The following is a 19245-nucleotide window of genomic DNA, read 5'->3' on the forward strand; positions in this document are numbered from 1 at the left end:
TTGCAAAGGGTTGAGGCTCCGAGGGGACGGGGGTCGAGAGGGCGAGGCCAGAGAGCAGGTGGCTATGGCAGAGGCCGGGGGGAGAGAACAGCCAGGTTGGTCTGAGCAGAACTATTTCGATGACCCGAGGGGGCGACAGTATTACCATGATGATTATGATTTGGACAAAGTGACGGGACTTACCCACGGCTAGGACAGCCAAGGGTAGGGTGAGGGATCAGTTCAGATTCCTGTGGATCAACGGGCCCCTATGTTACTGCTGATCTGCAGGGCTCAGCGAAGAAATTCTTGGTGGACACAAGTGCAATGAATAGCTCTGTTTCTCGTTCCCTGGTCCCTGGGGCAGCCTTGTTTGGCCAAAATAACGTTTCGGTAGGCTTCTCAGGTATACCGGTTGTGAGCCCCATCTCTGAGGCATTGGCCCTGACTATCGGTCCTTTTACCATAGATTCGCCCTTCTTATTGACATCTAACTGTGGAGAGAATTTAATGGGTTTAGACTTGTTGAAGAAGTTACATGCGACTATTTTGTGCTCCCCGGATGGTGTCTATATGACCATAGGACACTATGGAGTGAATTCTAAGCAGTGTTTGTCAAAAGATGAGTCCCTTCCGGCTGAGTTTAAGGAGGTGCCCATGGCATTATGGGCTACAGGTGATACAGACGTAGGGCTATTGCAGATACCCCCAGTCTCCATCAGAGTTATGGACAATGCTGTTCTGGCTTGTCTTCCCCTGTACAAGATACCAAAGGCAGGAGAACGGGCGCTGCTGCAGATTATACAGGATTTGATTGCGTCTGGGGTTGTTGAGGAGATGACTGCGAATGTGTACAACAGCCCTATTCTTCCCATCGTAAAAAGGGCACCATCGGGTTCCCCAGATGATCACCCAGACGTCTACCGCTTTGTGATTGACCTGCGTGAGGTGAATAAGATTGTGGTCCCCCAGTTACCTTCATCACTGCTCTCCTGGCCATGATTCCTCCCTCTGCCACATACTTTTCTGTCATTGATTTGAAGAATGCGTTCTTTAGCATCCGCATACACCCAGATAGCAGGTACCTGTTTGAGTTCTCCCTGGCCGGCAGAAGCTTTAGATTCTGTCGGGCTCCTCAGGGCTATCCTGATAGCCCTTGTATCTATAGCCAAGCTTTAAAAAGCCAATTGGACTCCCTCGTCCTTCCCTCAGGTAATGTCCTATTGCAATACGTGGATGACCTCTTAATAACTGCAGATACTGAAAAGGGTTGCAAGGATGCAACGGTTAAATTATTGTTACATTTGGCCCATCATGGACATAAAGTGTCCCTTTCTAAATTTCAATATTGTCGACAGGAGGTCACCTACAGTCGAAGGAGGGAAGGAGACTAGCACCTGAGTGCATTGCTGCTATAACTGAGATGCCCATCCCTAAGACACAACGGGATGTGTGAACCCTTATAGGTATTACTTCGTATTGCCGCCACTGGATCCCTAACTTTGCTTTACTAACGAAGCCCTTGCTGCGCCAAACCACTAAAAATGTGCATAAACCTCTGCCTTGGACGCATGACTGTCAGCATGCATTTTGAGCAACTAAAAAATAGCACTCTGCTCCTCACCTGTGCTTGGCACTCCAGACTATCAGAAGCTGTTTGTGATGTATGCACACGAAATGGCTGGCTGCGCGCTCTCTGTCTTAACACAGGCCTTTGGAGGTAAGCAAATGCCATGTGCCTATTTCTCTACACTGCTCGACAATGTTGCCAGAGCCGTCCCAAGCTGTTTAAGAGCGGTCACGGCTGTGGACATTTCTATCTGACAATTGGCAGGGCTCGTCCTCGATACTGATCTCACAGTCATGGTCCTGCATGCTGTGGACACACTTTTGAACAGAACAAAGATGCAGCACCTTACCAGTGCACGTCTGTCTGGCTATGAGCTGACCCTGTTTGCAACACATGTCACCATTAAAAGATGTGCCACCCTGAACCCACCCTCATTAGTACCCCTCCCTTCTGAGAGTGAGGAGATGGACGTGCATGATTGCATCTTCCGTTCGAAGGAAGAGACGAAGGGACGGGTAGACTCGACTGATGTTCCCCTATCTGAACCCCAAGGGGAGCTATATGTCGATGGCTCTTGTTTTGAATTACCAGATGGCACAACAACAGCGGCTTATGCTATCACCACCCTACGCACTGTAGTTGAGACATCACGAGTTCCCGATCAATCAGCGCAAGCTGCAGAGTTGGTGGCCCTTCTTCATGCCTGCGAGTTGAGTGAGGGACTGGCTGTCAATATATATACTGACAGCCAGTATGCGTTCCGCGTGGCTCATAATTTTGGGCGACTCTGGGCGGAGAGGGGTTTCTAACGTCCCATGGAATGAGCATACAGAATGGTCCACTATTACACAGCCCTGGCACTCCCTAGGAAATTAGCAATAATGAAGTTTAGTGCTCAGAAGGCAATAACTTATGATGTTGGGAGGGGTGAACGCATTTTCAGATCAGACAGCGAAGGAGATAGCATTGACCAAAATGAAAAGGATGTTTGTCGCAGGTTCTTCTAGATGGGTGCCTAAGTGTGTGATGTTTGAGGAGACACTGGAGAACATCAAGGAGATTCAGAGTGAGGCAACAATTGAGGAGTTAGAAACATGGCAGGAGAGCACGGGTAATTTGGATGAAGATGGGTGCTGGACTGACAAATCTGGAAAGCAGAGATGGATGCTACCGGATGCTTATGTCCTCCCTGTGGTTACCATGGCACACCGGCCAGCACACATTAGTGCGAAAGGGATTTGCAAGCTGCTCGACCCCGTATGGCGGAATGACAATATTCCCAAAGTTGCTGTCCACCTGGTGAAGTACTGAATGATCTGCCTTATGCACAATCCTGGGAAGGGTACCCCCACCCCTGTTGCCAGTTTTGCACCACCTTTCTTCCCTTTCGAGGTTCTCCAGATGGATTTAATCGAAATGGAACGAGTCAATAACTTGAAATAAGTGTTAGTGGTTGTCTGTGCATTCAGTAAATGGAATGAGGCCTAGCCCACTAAAGAGAACACCACCATGGCGACGGCGAAGATACTCTTGAAAGAGTTCTTCCCACATTTTGGTTTGCCCCATTTGATTTGGAGTGACAATGGCAGCCACTTCAATGCCAAGGTCATCTAATTGGTGTGCAACGGGTTGCACATTAGGTAAAAGTTTCATGCAGCGAACCACCCCCAATCAGCTGGCTTTGTCGAGAAGTGCAACGGTACTCTCAAGCTGAAAATGGACAAGAGAGCACAGGTTGCAGTGGCCAGATGCTTTACCCTTAGCACTAATGTATACGAGAGTCACAGCTCACTCTAGAAAAGGAATTTCCCCATATGAGGCCGCGTTTGGACACCTAGCAACATCCAGAGGGTCTGGGCCAAGAGATATGGCCAGGTGATTGGATACTGGTCCAGAATTTTCAGCGGAAGAGCAGCTTGGAGCCATGCTGGAAGGGACCCCTGCATGTCCTTCTGGCCACCAGGACAGCGGTGAAAGTCGACAGTCTGAAGAATTAGATACACAACACCCATTGCAAGAGGGTACCCCCCCGCTGCCCTACGACCAGTGGGTCGCGGACGGGACTGGGGATTGTGAGACGGGGCAGGTGCCACGGTCCATTTCCTTCTCTGATGCCCAGCTCACGTGGGCACTGACGGAGGAGGAGAGTCATGCGGTGCTGAACGTGGCGGTGCCGCCTGAAATTAAGGCCATCCAGGAGCCCCAGCCTGTTGGTCCACCTGTGATTGAGTCACGTCCAGTTAAGCCCCAATGCACCGACCTGCCTGAGTCTGACCCTTTGTCCCTTGTCCCCTTGAGCCTGACCCCTTGTTCTCTGAGTCCGCTGTGCCTGGAGTGTTGAGGTACAATGTGCACCCCCGTAAGAGGAACAGTGCACCAAAGGGAAAGTCATGTTAGTAGGGATGTACTGCATTGCTGAAGAATAGGGCGAACGTACCCTGCCCGTGGTACCAATGATAGCTTAGGGACAGGGAGATTGGTGCGTTATTCGGACAGTCACCGAACAGGGCAAAAGAACTGTGTTTCCGAGGAGAAGATGTTTTGCCCTGCAATGTGGGATCTGGATCCGAGCTAGACGAACGGCTCCACCGCCAGTGCTCAACAGCCCCTACACCTAACGAACAATATATATATTGTCTCAGTTTCTTGCTTTTATTCCAGCTTGGTTCCAAGTGTAAGTCTTTTCCGCTGCTTTAAAAGAATGTATCCCTTTGGTCACCCTATTCAGGAGGAAGAGCATCCTTTCGTAGCTCCGCGTCTTGAGTGGGATGGGCCTGTCTGGTCCGTTTGGTCTGTGAAAAGTAAAGTTGGGTTCATAGCAATTATTCTGATTTCTTTTATATTGATACTTGGGGTAGCGTATTTCCTGGAGGAGAAATATCCTGTGCATACTTTGATTGGTACTACGCCTGCTCCCCCGAGCATATCTTTGTTATTCTGGCGCGTCATTAGGAGGAGCACAGGAAGTCTTATAAAGATGATGTGTTCATTCAGACGTTGCAGCAAACGCACATTGCTTATAATGCAACAAAATGTTGGGTATGTGGGTCGTTGCCCACAGTAACTCATAGAAGTGAGACCTTGCTATCTATGCCATTGTCATATGTTAGTAACTGTGAGGGGTGGTTTGCATTGCTTAGCATGGTCTGTTCATTTCCAGGTTGACACATTGGAACCAAAAAGTGCTCATTTTTCTACCCTGACTCAGAATGTACTTTTCCAGCATAGAGTACCCCCTGGTGCTCCCACAGGCCGAGAGCTGTGTGGCAGGTTGTTCTTGAGCTCTTGCACGAATGCGTCCAAGGGAGTGAGGAAAGGAAATTGGTCTCAGGTGGAAAGGGACAATTTTCTACTGTTCAACACATCAGAATACTATCAGTCCTTACTGACCCAGCAATGTTACTGAAGATAAGCCGTTACCCTTGTCAGTGGTGTATGTCATGGCTCCTTTCTGTGTCCAGGGGGCTGGAGGGCTGATGGGGGGAGCAGGTGCAACACTACTTATAGCTTGAGAGCAACAAATAGTCCATCCCTGATCCCGCCACCTAATGTCTATTTTGTCTGTGAAGTTCATGGTTATGTTTGGCTTCCTCAAGGGTGGTCGGGAAGGTGTTACCTTTCTTACCTCTTGCCACCTGTGTATTTAGCCCCTTCCAATTACCATAGGGACCACCGCCTACAGCGTAGAGGTGCCCATGTGCGGTGGTTTAAGAGAATGATTAGCACTGATGACATAGATCAGACAAACACCACCTTGCAGCAGTTCACAGATGCAATGAAAGGCATCATACCATTCTAGGGCCCTATGGCTAATAGTCTTAATATTAGATGGCTCACTAGGGTGGTGGAAGGAGTCATTAATACGACTGCAGGAATTTTGACAAATATCACAGTCGAGGTCCAGGCTACGAGACCAGAATCGTATGGTTTTCGACGTTACCCTGGCTGATCGGGTGGGGCCTGTCACGTAATCGTCAGTAGCTGTTGTGTGTACATCCCTGACCACGCCCCCACTGTGTACGCTGCTATAGAAAAATTGTATAAAATAGCCTCGGATATACACCAGGAGAATGGTACATGATCATTCATCGGATGGTCTGGGGCCCCTTTCCCACTTGGGGTTGGAAGATCCTTATTTTTCTGGTTGCCATAGCATGTATTAGTTTGGCATGCTGTCTGTGTATACACGGCCTCCCTGCCTGTTGTGCCTGCTGTGTATCATTGTTCAAGGCAAGTCCCAGGACCCCGAGGCGTGATTCTAATGCAAAAGCTATGATGATGCAAGGTATTCAGGATTTGCTGAGTATTGAGGGTATTTTTGAATATTGATTATATGGGTTTAACATTTTAGAGTATTGGTTTCAATGGACAGTTCATATGTTAGCAATGGTAGTATATGTGTGAATGTTTCTTTTTTCTCTGATTTAAAATTGTAAAGACCCTTACCTGATGGCACCAATAAAGCTTAACATCAATGCTAAAAAGAGGGTCTGTTAGATTTGAAATGTTGTTCTCGTAATGCACAGACTTGAAGTGTTCCCTTTGCAATGCTTATACTTCATTCCATGTTAAGTTAGCATTCATGGTGCCATCTTTCTTGGCTCCATCTTGTTTTGTAACTGACATCGAGCTCCTGTCTTATAATGCTTACCTCAGCAGAAAGGCTGCCTCCAGCTTGTACTTCTGAAGGTTGAAGCTTCGCTGAACTAATGAGTGTATGATCTATTGTTGAATACCTTTGCTGTTAGATAAACCCATTACCACATCTTAGAATGGTAGGCACTGGCCGAGCGGCCTTGGAGTCGAGATAGCATGTACCCAGCCCTGTGCCATGGCTCATCCTTGTTTGCCTTCTTTGTTTACCATGGCCTGAGCTGGAAAATTCCAGTTTGGGCGGGACTTTAGAGGTGTTAGAAATGTATATTTTGTGTTACCGTGTGGACGGGGGCAGTCCCTCGGCAGTAATCTCAGGAGACTGGTCAGACTGGGCTCTGCTGCAGCTTATTAGTAATAAACTAATTGGTTTGAACTCTCTACTGTCTGACCGACTCTTTATTTATTGGGAAGGGGGAGAGGTGGTCGTGAGTGACCCAAGTGACCCTAATCAGGTCACTTCCTTCAAGGGTATCCCATGCTATTTGTGATCTATGCCCCGCCCAGACCAAGCCGGTAAGTAGGCCCCGTAGCTGTGTGAAGATCGCTTTTGTAAGTGGGATAGCTATATTAACAAATAAATATAGGAACCGGGGTAGGACATTAAACAAATTTTTTTGTAAATCTGTTTTTATTTTCAAATATAAACCATTGCAAGGGTCTATATATACACAGCATAGGGCCCCAGGCCCTAAGTAGGGCCGGCCGCCTTGTTTCAGGAGAGACTCAGGCAATTTCAGGGTCACATCTCTATGCCAATTTTACACAGCATGTCGCCTACAACCCTTGGCGGGCCGGCCGCGTGTTGCAAAAGGCATAACATTGGATTGCAATGTGGGAGAGTTTCAAGACCCATGTGCAACATAAATAAGACCATAACAAGGAGATGGGAGAAAAGGCAAGGAGCCTGTAAGAGAGGACAGTAAAAAAGTAAACAAATAGAGAGTGGTAATGGGACAGGAGAGCCAAGTAAGAGAGAGGGAACCATAACAAGAGGGCTATGACGGAGAGAGTGAAAGGATGGAAAAGGCTTGTATAGCGTGGTGTTCCAAGTAGTGGGAGGCGGAGGCTGTGGGGGAGAAAAAGGGTGGTGGCGGGCTGGGGTGGGGGGGCAAACGGGGGCAACGGTGTTCACTGAGCGGGGCTTCATCTGGAGCATGTATCATGCGATTATACAATCAGTCTGTCGGGTTCAGGTGGGGTTACAGCGTCTTCAAAGAGGCGTAGAGCCTGGAGTTTTGGAGGCAGGAGACTCGCGTGTTCTACTTTACCGAGATAATTAACCAATGGCTGCCATTTTTTGGTAAAGCGGGTGTCGCGGGACTGTAGGTGCGCTGTAAAGAGTTCCATAGTCATTAAGTGCCACAGGCGCACGAACCAAGCGGCAATGGGGGGGGGGGGTTCTGCTCGCTTCCAATATAGTGCAATAAGTTGTTTAGCGGCCCCCAGCATTTGGAGAGCGATGTGCCAATCATTACGAGTGAGAGCTCTCAGATTGCCGGGCTTAAGGCCTAGAAGAATTGTGGCTGTGGAATCAGGAAGGGGGAAGCCAAGTACCTCTTAAATATGGCTAAGAAAATCTTTCCAGAACAAGGCCAGGAGCGGACATGCCCACCAGATGTGAATTAAGTCCTCCGGAGCACTCGTGCATCTCCAACACAGCGGGGAGGAGGTGGGAAACATCCTGTGCAATGGGAGGGTGTATAGTACCACTGCGTCATGATTTTGTACGCGGTTTCTCGTTGTGATATACTGCGATAGGTCTTCGGTATGTCCCACCACAGACAACTCCACTGAGCAGGCGTAATTTCAGTGGTACGGGTGGGTGGTTTCCAGCGGGGGGTGTTGCAGAATCTGGTAGGTCCGGGAAATAAGTCCCTTCGAGTCATCGAAGGAGCGTACCAGACGCTTGAAAGGGGTGAATGGGCGGATGGCGGCTTGCTGCATTTCAGGCGTTGACAGCCAGTGTCGAATCTGTGCATACTGGAGCCTAGCCCCCTCTGGGAGTTGGAACTCCTCCTTGCATTGAGCAAAGGTTTTGAAAGTGTCCCCAGTAAACAGATCTCGGATTGTTCTGCAGCCACCCTCTATCCATTTGCGGGTTGAGAGCCGGTGTGAATAGCGAGTTACCTGCAAGGGGGTGTGAGGGGAGGGGAAGGGAAGGCCGTGAGTCCCTTGGGTACCGCTATCTTGTCCCAGATATCCAGTACCGTCTTGGTGGGCACGGCAATGTAAGCGCTGTGTGAATACTCGGTCCGATAGTCCCAAACAGTTTGTCCAGTTACCGACCTGTCCATATGGAACCAGACCTTCTCGCTCTCTCTCGCTGTCCACTCAGAAACAACGCAGAGATGGGAGGCCCAGTAGTATTCTAGCAGGTTAGGGCATAATAGCCCTTCTCTATCCCGTGGGAGCATAAGAATTTTTTTGGGAAAGCGTGGCCTACGCCCGCCCCAAATAAAGCCAGTGATGTCTTGCTGAAGGCTCTGGATCTGGCGCTGCGGGATGGGGGTGGGCAGACATTGGAACAGGTAAAGAATTTTTGGGAGCGCCGACATTTTAACAGAGTTCAGGCGGGTCAGCCAGGAGAGAGTAGGGGATTTCCAACCCCTCAGATCTTCTAGGACAGTTCTTCTGCACTCCCGCCAGTTAGTTTGGGACCATGGGGCAAGCGAAGGGGTCAGCTGAAGCCCCAAGTATCGAATGGAGCCAGTAGCCCACTGATAAGGGACCAGGGCTTGCAGAGCCGGTATCTCCTCCGCAGGGATCGTAAGGTTCAAAGCCCAGGACTTCTCATGATTAATTTTAAGACCAGAGGCCAGTTCAAAGGATTGCAACAAAGAGAGAAGCGCTGGGAGGGAGACGAGATAGTGTAAGGATAAGGTCATTGGCGAAAAGCACCTCTTTGTTTTGTTGAACTGCAAGGGGGATGCCATGTATAGTCGTAGCCTGTCGAATCATCATGGCCAAAGGTTCTACCACTAGGGCAAACAGAGGGGGATAGGGGGCAGCCCTGCCGCGCTCCCCTTCGTATGAAGATGGGGTGTGTGAGTTGGCCATTGACTCGCACTCAAGCCTGTGGGGAGACATAGGGGGCCATGATCCTGGCTGTCATGGTCTGGCCTAGTCCGATTTTGATCAGCACAGCTCGTGGGAAGATCAAATCAACTCAATCGAACGCTTTCTCCGCATTGAGCGATAAAAAGCATGCCGGTATGTTCCAATGTTGTGCCTTCCCTACGAGATGAGCAATTCTACGTACATTATCCGCTCCCTGGCGGTGCCTGATAATGCCGACCTGATCTGGTTCTGTAAGTCCGGGCATGTGTGGGTCAAGGCGCTTGGCCAGCATTTTAGTGTAAATCCTAAGGTCCGTGTTCAAGAGGGCTATAGGCCTAAAGGAGGAACACAGGGTGGGGTCCTTCTCCGGTTTGGGGTTGAGGGCCATTTCTGCCGACCCCATAGAGATCGACAGCCCCTCCGTATCGGTGAAGGAGTTGAACAGTCTTAAAAGGTAGGGTTGGAACTGCGGCAGGAACAGGCAATAGAAGGCAAATGGGAGACCATCCGGGCCTGGTGATTTCCCGAGGGGCAAGTCCTTCAATGCACTTGCTAACTCCTCGAGTGAGGGGTTCCTCCAGCTGTTTCGCGTGGTATGGACTGATTGAGGTCCAGGAACATTTGTCTAGGATATCTTTCACCCGGTCCGGGGGTGGGCCGTCCGCGGTGTAAAGGGCTAAATAGTAGGCATGGAAGGCTTCACGTTTGGCCAGCTCAGTAGTGACCCTCACGTCATCGGCAGTCTGAATATTTGTGATGTGTGCTTTAGCTGTACATGCTCGTAGGTGCCTAGCCAATACCTTACCCACCTAGTCCCCCCTTCAAAGTGACGCTGCTTCAACGTCAAGAGGGCTCTCTCAGCCTTGTTAGTTCGAAGAGAACGGAGTTGTCCCCGAAAATTAGCGAGGCGGCGTTTGCGTGCAGGTGTGGGGCGTTCCTGGTCCTGTCTTTCCAGGTCCGTAATGTCCTTGGAGAGGTTGTCCTCAAGGAGGCGGGCCTCATGCACCCATACGATTGCTAGGGATGTGATATGCCCGCGGATCGTGGCCTTGAATGCATCCCACACTACAGGGAAGGTAGTTTCGGGGATATCATTGATCTCAAAGTAATAGTCGATAGCGGCCCGTATGCTAGCCACATCCACTGTGTCCCTCAGGATGTGCAATGGTAAACGCCAACGAGGGGTTCGAGAAGCACAAGCGGCCGGGTCTTGCAGGAGAAGTTCAAGCTGAGCATGATCGGAGATCGAAATGGCGGACATGGATGCTGAGAGCATGTTAAAAATGAAAAACGACCTTCATGGTGTGCTGATTGACTGCCAAGCTTCGGAAAAGAAATTTTTTATAAGCAAATGGAAGTGATGCAACTTCCTTGCTAGATGGCAGAGGCAAACAAAGAAAGCGTGACAGACTTGATACACCTTGATACATGAAAATACACTCTAGGAAATATATGTTGTGATTGTGTTCAAAGTGGTTTCCTGGGTAGAATCTGTCGTAATGCTGAATGTTCAAGACAATGGGACATTTTAATAAATTATCACACTGAGAGTGGTGTGACAGAAACACCCCCGTCCTTAGCCAATGAGAGACAGAGTTTATTCTAATATCGAAACTAATGTGGGTTGGACATTTAGGTTCAAGGGTATAATTGAGGTGTCCCGGTGGGTGTGGTTGTTGTGGTGTTGGTCAGTTAGCGGAAGATCGTCGCTGTCATCGGTTTGCTGTTTCCAGATAGAGGCCTACCTGTTTCCTGATTCCTGACTTAATCTTTCCCACTCGAGGGCCTTGCTGCCCTTTTTGGCCAGAGGGTAGATTTCCCTGAATCCTAATTGGGTTAGTTTAGATGATTTTCAAAATTTCCATAATCATTTGCAAATGTATTTTGTCTCTGAAACTTTCTCTCTTTGCCTATCCACTCCTTCAATGCACCTCAATGTTTATTTGACATGAGTTTGATTTAATTCATTGCTAATTATTTTCTCTCCGTGATAATCATTGTTTGCATTTGTGTGATTGTACTTAATGAGCATTCCTTTCACATTATTCACATTATTCACGATAAACAATAATAATTATACATACTGAGTCTGTTATTATTTAGTAGAGTAGAATAGAATGAGTACATAATTATTAACATCAACTCTTCAACTTTAGATCTATTGCCACAATTATATGAAGAGAAATGCAGGTTCAATAGTGTTTGTGGTAAGTTAGGTATAAACTTGCATCATACTGAACCCCAGGGTGAAGGAATTAGTTGGATAGTGTAAATGGGCCTATGTTTATAAAACATTATCGATCCCTGATCGCTGGATCAGTTTTTGGTAGCACAGGATGGTTAATTATTGATTAGATTGGAAATAATTATTGATTATTGATTTACTGGTTATTAACATGAAAAGTTAGTGTCTTTGTTTTATGTTGTCTGGAAATACGGGTACGGCGTTACCTAAGATCCCGGGATGATGTCATTTTAGCCTAAGTGGCAAAGGAATAGTGTGGAAAAGTATCACACTGCAGAAGTACATTGTCTGTTGTTGTAATATCGAACAGTGAAAGGATGTTGATGTTATTTTAGGGACTAATTCTATTTAAAGACGATTGCATGAAATAATGAAGGGTCCTCTTCCGAAATTCTGGCCTTACATCCCCAAAAGAGTACCAAGACCTCTTTCTGAAAAGAAAGTCCTCTTCCGAAACTTTGGCTAGTATCCCTAGAGGAGCACCAAGTCTTCAATTAAATTGATTGAGAGTAGAATAGCGCTCGTCTTTATTCTTACTAGAAGTGGAGGAATCTCTTTTTGAGAGGTGCAACTATCTCTTTTACTAGTGGAGCAGACAAAGTAGCATTGTTTTGTGTTGTTTCTAACAAACTGGTGCTACCCGTTCTACTGTGAGAGCAGCAGAAATTCCAAACCTACCCCTCTCAGGAAAAACTATCCAAGTTGTGGGAGTCTCAAATAAATATATTAAGACTCCAATAACGAGACCAATAGAAATTCATATTGGAAAATTCAGAGACATGCATCGGTTTGTGTTATGTGATACAAGTCCGGTGAATCTTTTGGGAAGGGACTTGTTGTGCAAAATGAACTGCACTATCTATTGTATGCCAGATGGTATTGCTTTTCAAACACCAGATGAGGATGTTTCTTTTAAAATGATGTTAGCGAAGCAAGGGACAGAAGTGAACAATTTGTATTTACTGCTTACAGAAAACGATTTACCTGCAGAGTTGAGAAATATTGTAAATTCTGATGTGTGGGATTTTACAGGAAAGGACATTGGTTTGATGAAGGGTGTGGATCCTGTTAAAGTTACAGTTAAACCAGGTGCAATATATCCAAACATACCTCAGTACAGGATGAGACCTGAGATCACAGCAGGGGTGATTCCTGTAATTGATCAATTAATTGAGCAAGGTATTCTAAAAGAAATACTAAGTCGTCCTTGTAATTCACCTATAATGGGGATTAAGAAACCAAGTGGAAAATACAGGATCTGCGCAAAATTTATAAGATCGTAGTACCCTGTTGCCGAATAGTGCCAAACCCAGCAGTGATTCTCTATCAAATTCCTTGTGATGCAGAATGGTACACAGTGATTGATCTGTGTCAAGCATTTTTCTCGATACCTTTACATCCGGATAGCTAATATTTATTTGCTTTCTGGTTCGGAGACCGTGTTTTGGCATGGTGCCGAGTTCCTCAAGGGTATGCATAGAGTCCTTCGATTTTTAATCAGATTTTGACAAAGAGTTTGTAGTCATTGATCATGCCAGAAAATTCAGTGTTAGTGCAGTACATTGATGACCTGCTTGTGGCATCAAAAACAAAAGAGGCCTGTGTGACAGATACTATTGCCTTACTGAATCATTTGGCAGAAGGTGGGCATAAAGTGTCACCAGCAAAATTGCAGTTCTGTAGAAAAGAGGTACAATATTTGGGACACACAACTGAGAAAGGAGTTAGAAAAGTGATGCTAGACCGAATGAATGTGATTTTGCAGATGAGTCCTCCCAAGACTCAAAAAGAAGTTTGAATGTTTTTGGGATGGTTGGATACAGCAGACAATGGGTCAGGGGGTTTTCACTGATTGCAAAACCTTTACAGAGGTTGACGCATAAAGATGTCGTTGATCCGATTGAGTTGGATGAAGAGAGTATGAAAGCTTTTATTGAATCGCGAGACCGTCTTTGTTGAGCACCTGCATTGGGAATGCCACATTACACAAAAGATTTTGCATTATTCTGTTGTGAGAGAGATGGATGTGCATATTTTTCTGCTACTTTGGATTCAGTGGCTGCAGCATTACCAGGCTGTTTGAAAGCAGTGACTGCTACTTGTGTGAGTCATGAGCAGAGTGAAGCAATTGTTATGGGACATCCAGTGAAAGTATATGTGCTGCACTCTGTTGAGATTCTTTTAACAAGAACTCAAACTCAACATATGACGTATAGTCAGCTGACTAGATATGAGAGAGTGATTTTGGGTGCTGAAAATGTGATAGTAACGAGGTGTACAACATTAAATCCAGCAACTTTGTTGCCGAGTTCAAGTTGTGAAGAAGTGAGGGATGAAGCAGATCATGATTGTTTTGATGTGACAGAATTGTGCACAAAACCAAGGCCTGACATAAAGGATACACCACTAGAAGAATCAGAATGCGTGATGTTTGTGGATGGATCGTGTCTGAGAGATGAAAAAAGTGTATTGAGTGCTGCTTATGCGGTATGTACAGTGTCTATGGTTCTTGAAGCATCTTGTCTGCAGAGGGTAAATTCTGCTCAAATTTCTGAGCTAATTGCTTTGACAAGAGCATGTAAAATTGGCAAAAATCTGAGAGTAACCATATTCACTGATAGTCAATATGGTTTTGGTGTGGTGCATGATTTTGAACATTTGTGGATGCAGCGAGGATTCTTGACGTCTTCAGGATCCCGAATCCAGAACAGTAAAATGTGAAGGATTTATTGGATGCATTACAATTGCTCAAAAAGATTGCTGTGGTTAAATGTTCAGCACATAAGTCAGGAAATTACTATGTGACAAATGGAAAGAGATACGCAGACCTAGTGGCTTGTTTCTGTGCACAAAATTCAATTTCAATCAACAGAGGGTTGGAGAAAAAAGATACAAATTGCCACTTGATGTTTTCTTCTTTGGAAACATGGGATGAACTTATTCAGTTAAAGGAGGAAGCAAATGAGGAAGAGAAAGAAATTTGGGTAAAATGAGGTTGTAAAAAGAGGGCAGAAGATGAAGTGTGGGTATATGTTGATGAGAGACCAGTAATGCCAGATGTGTTACTCTCTCAGATGGCAAGGATGTACCATGGAAATGCACATTTTGGAAGAGATGCCATGATCAGACTCTTCAAGCAGTCATGGCATAATCCAAAATTCAGGGTCATTGCAGAGAGTCTATGCCAGAGGTGTATAGTCTGCTAGCTGCAACATCCAGGTAGAAAGACAGTTGTTAGTTGGGGTCGAATTGGAAAAGCAGCAGGACCATTTGCCAGGTACAGCTAGACTTGATAGAACTTCCCCTTTGTAATGGACTGAAATATGTGTTGGTTGTTGCTTGTTTGTTTGTTTTCTCGTTGGGTGGAGGTTTATCCAACAAGAAGGAATGACAGTCTGACTGTTGCTAAATTGCTTTTGAGAGAGATAATTCCTAGGTTTGGATTTCCAGTCTCTTTAGAAACAGATAGAGGATCACATTCCAACAATAAATTAATTTGGATGATTTGTGCAGCATTACAAATTGAACAAAAGCTGCATTCTGCCTATCGACCAGAAGCATCTGGAGTGGTCAAGCAAATTAATGGTACTATAAAATCCAGGCTGTCAAAAGTGTGTGCGTCTACAACACTGAAATGGCCAGACACTTTCCCCCTAGTATTAATGAGTCTTAGAAGTATTCCTGATAAAAAGACTGGATTGAGTCCTCATGAAATTCTGATTGGGAGAGCAATGGGACAAGCAATTGTGCCAGCAAAAAACTGATGAATATTACTGATGATCTACTGCTTGATTATTGCAAAGGATTGGCTGATCTGGTGCGTTCTGTGTATCATCAGGTTGGAGAAATTGCAACCACAACACAGCCGGATCAAGCACCTGATTTAAGTCCAGGCGAGTGGGTTCTGGTGAAAAAGCACGTGAAGAAGTTGTGTTTAGAACCCAGATGGCATGGGCCAGACCAAATTATTTTGGTGACAACCACAACAGTGAAGTGTGATGGCTTGCCTAATTGGATTCATGCAAGTCATACAAGAAGAGTCCCAAGTCCACTTGAAAGACAAGAAGAAGAGCCGCAACTGGTAAAGAAAAGAGAAGAACCAGAAGCTGAAGGTCATGAAGCTATAGAATCTAGTGACACAGTAGTTGTAGTGATATTGATGATTGTTTTGATTTAATAATGTTGCAAAATGCAAATGTAGAAAGGAAAAGGTGTCAGATCTTAAACGTAGAGCTGGAAAAAGATGGAGAAAAGAGACAGAATTAGAGGATATGAGAGGAAGTTACTATGAGATCATGAAGGACTTAGATGGAAGAAAGATAAAACGAGAAAGAACGCCAGCATTTTAAATAAGTGGTAACATGTATTTTGTTGGGTATTTTATGATGGCTCAAAAACGCCATCAGAGGGGGGATTGATGGTGCAGGGTTTTGACAAAATAAAACCTGCTCGCATTGAACCCTTAGCAACATTCATTAACAGTGTGCTGTGAAAAACTATTATTAATAAATGCTAATAAGGGGAAATGCTTTTGCGCATGCGTAAATTTAATGCGTGTACTAATGCATGAAAAACTATGCCATAGACGCTTTTGGCTAAAATAAAATAAAAGACTAATGCTGCTTCTAGGCACGTTGATAATAATTGCTAGGAATAACATGGGTTGTGCATGGGTTAGTGCAATGCTGGCATGGTGCGCTTTGAAAATTAAATTTCATGAAAAATAATAAATGTTTGTGTTTTGTTCTCTGTAGAAAAACAAACATGGGCCTAGACTTCTGCATGCCAGTTTGGGGTTAATATTTATTAAAAATGAATTAAAATGGGCTTTGAATAAGAGGCGAGAACGCAGAGGGTAGATTCCCCTGAATCCTATTTGGGTTAGCATAGATGATTTTCTACATTTGCATTATCATTTGCAAATGTATTTTGTCCCTGAAACTTTTCTCTCTTCACCTATCCACTCCTTCAATGCACTGTTTATTTGACATGAGTTTGATTTAATTCATTGCTAATTATTTTCTCTCCGTGTTAATCTATGTTTGCATTTGTGTGATTGTACTTAACCCCTTCGATGCTCATGACGGAGCGGTTCCATCATGAGCATCGGTTGAGCTGTGCTCATGACGGAACCGTTCCGTCATGAGCACAGCCCCTGGGGGAAGCGCTGGCGCTCCCCCCCGGGGCATCGATCGTGCCCCCACAGAGGGGGATGGCAGCGGAAGAGTTTCCGCTGCCACCCCCGAGCCCCCCCACGCTTCCTGATGACGTCAGCGCGCACAGCGCGCGCCGGCGTCATCAGGAAGCGTTGGACGCGCTGGAATTCATTTCTTCCAGCGCGTCCAACGGGGAGGGTGAGTATTTCATTGCGGTGTGGCGGGGGGGGGGGCGGAATTCCATGGCCTTGAGGCATCGGGGGAGAGGAAAGAGTATTTCCTCTCCCCTGATGTCTCATTGCTGGGCATTCCTGTCCCACGATCGCGCACAGCGTCGCGATCGTGGGACAGGAATGCCCCCACTAGACCCCAGGGATGTCGTTTTTGGCCATTTTGGAAGCGACCCCTTGGGCAAGGGTCGCTTCCTGGGGGAGAATTTGTGGACAGACTTTTCTGCCCCCCCTGGGGGCAGATCGGTCAAGGGGTCGCTTCCCTGGGGGAGAATTTGTGGACAGACTTTTCTGCCCCCCCTGGGGGCAGATCGGTCCACTTTTGGTCCGTTTCTGCCCCCAGGGGGGGGCAGAAAAGCCCACTAGACACCAGGGAATTTCGTAATATTGTTTTGGGAAGCGACCCCTTGGGCAAGGGTCGCTTCCCTGGGGGAGAATTTGTGCACAGACTTTTCTGCCCCCCCTGGGGGCAGATCGGTCCACTTTCGGTCCGTTTCTGCCCCCAGGGGGGGCAGAAAAGCCCACTAGACACCACGGAATTTCGTAATATTGTTATGGGAAGTGACCCCTTGGGCAAGGGTCGCTTCCCTCGGGGATAATTACTGCACAGACTTTTCTGCCCCCCCCCCTGGGGGCAGATCGGTCCACTTTCGGTCCGTTTCTGTCCCCAGGGGCGGGGGGGGCAGAAATGCCCACTAGACACCAGGGAATTTCGTTATATTGATATGGGAAGCGACCCCTTGTGCAAGGGTCGCTTCACTCGGGGGATAATTATTGCACAGACTTTTCTGCCCCCCCTGGGGGCAGATCGGTCCACTTTCGGTCCGTTTCTGCCCCCAGGGGGGGGGCAGAAATGCCCACTAGACACCAGGGAATTTCGTTATATTGATATGGGAAGCGACCCCTTGGGCAAGGGTCGCTTCCCTGGGGGATAATTATTGCACAGACTTTTCTGCCCCCCCTGGGGGCAGATCGGTCCACTTTCGGTCCGTTTCTGCCCCCAGGGGGGGGCAGAAAAGCCCACTAGACACCAGGGATGTCATTATAGTGATATGGGAAGCGACCCCTTGGGCAAGGGTCGCTTCCCTTGGGGATCGGTCCACTTTCGCTCCGTGTCTGGCCCCGGGGGGGGTGGGGGGGGGGCAGACAAGCCCACTAGACACCAGAGAATTAGTGTAAATAAAAATGGAAGTGACCCCTTTGGCAAGTGTCGCTTCCAGGGGGCAATTTTTATAATATGTATTTGGCCCTCCCGCCCCGGGACAGAGTAGCCTTTTTTTTTCCTGCTGTTTTCTGCCCCACCTGGAACATAACCCGATTGACCATTTGGGTAGTAACATAGCATGTTGTAATGTTTATTGTTTTATTTTTTGTGAATTGCAATAGTAATGTGTTTTTTTTTATTTTTTTGTTCTAGGTGAAGGCTTTTGCTCTTTTCAGTTTGCCGTGTTGTTTCTGGCGGTTCTGCTGTTTGTGTAGTTTGGTAAGAGACTCTTTTTTGTACAATGTAAATGTGTTTGATTTCTCTGCATGAATTTTTTTTGCAAATGGTGTAATAATAGCAGTATGTTTGTTTTTTGAGTGTCCAAAACTTTTTGCATTGGTGCTCGATGTGTATTTTGTTGTCTTGTGAGTAATTTGTTTTTTTTTCTTCTTTCTAGTTTGATATCGTTGGTTTTTGCTGTGTCACTGCAGAGTTTGTTTCTGGTGAGTGCAGCTGTCTCTTGTAATTGGATTGTATAGTTTTTGAGTACATTGATCTTTATGATAAAGGTACACATTTCTTTACTTGGTTTGCACATTGTTGGTTGTTGTTGACTTGTTTGTGCAGTCTTCTATCTTAGTAAGTATAATGGCTAGCCGCAGGATTACTGCTCAGCAGGTTGTTGGTTTGCTATTTGAGTCTTCCTCTGATATTGGTTCAGAGACTGACTCGGCATCTGAGGGAGAGGAGGCAGGGGACGATTCTGGCAGTGAGTTGTCTCTCCGTATGGAGTCATCGGATGATGAAGATACTCGTAGTGCGGATGAAGTGCCTGTGTTAGAGGAGGAGACTGATGTGCCGATAGTGCGGCAAGAGGCATCTGGGCTGCAGCCTGGGACTGCAAGGCTTCCCGTTGGTGTAGTGCAGCAAGAGGCTTCTGGGCTGCAGCCTGCGGCTGCAAGGCTTCCCGTTGGTGTAGTGCGGCAAGAGGCATCTGGGCTGCAGGCTGGGGCTGCAAGGCTTCCCTTTGAAAGTGATGACCTCTGGGTTGCCCCTGGCATGGTGCAGCCAGCATTGCCAGAGTTTACTGGTGTTCCAGGGTCTAGAGTGAATACTGAAAACTTTTTGCCAGTAAATTTTTTTCAGTT

This window comes from Triturus cristatus, chromosome 3_1 (assembly GCF_964204655.1).
Source record: "Triturus cristatus chromosome 3_1, aTriCri1.1, whole genome shotgun sequence".
Taxonomy (NCBI): Eukaryota; Metazoa; Chordata; class Amphibia; order Caudata; family Salamandridae; genus Triturus; species Triturus cristatus.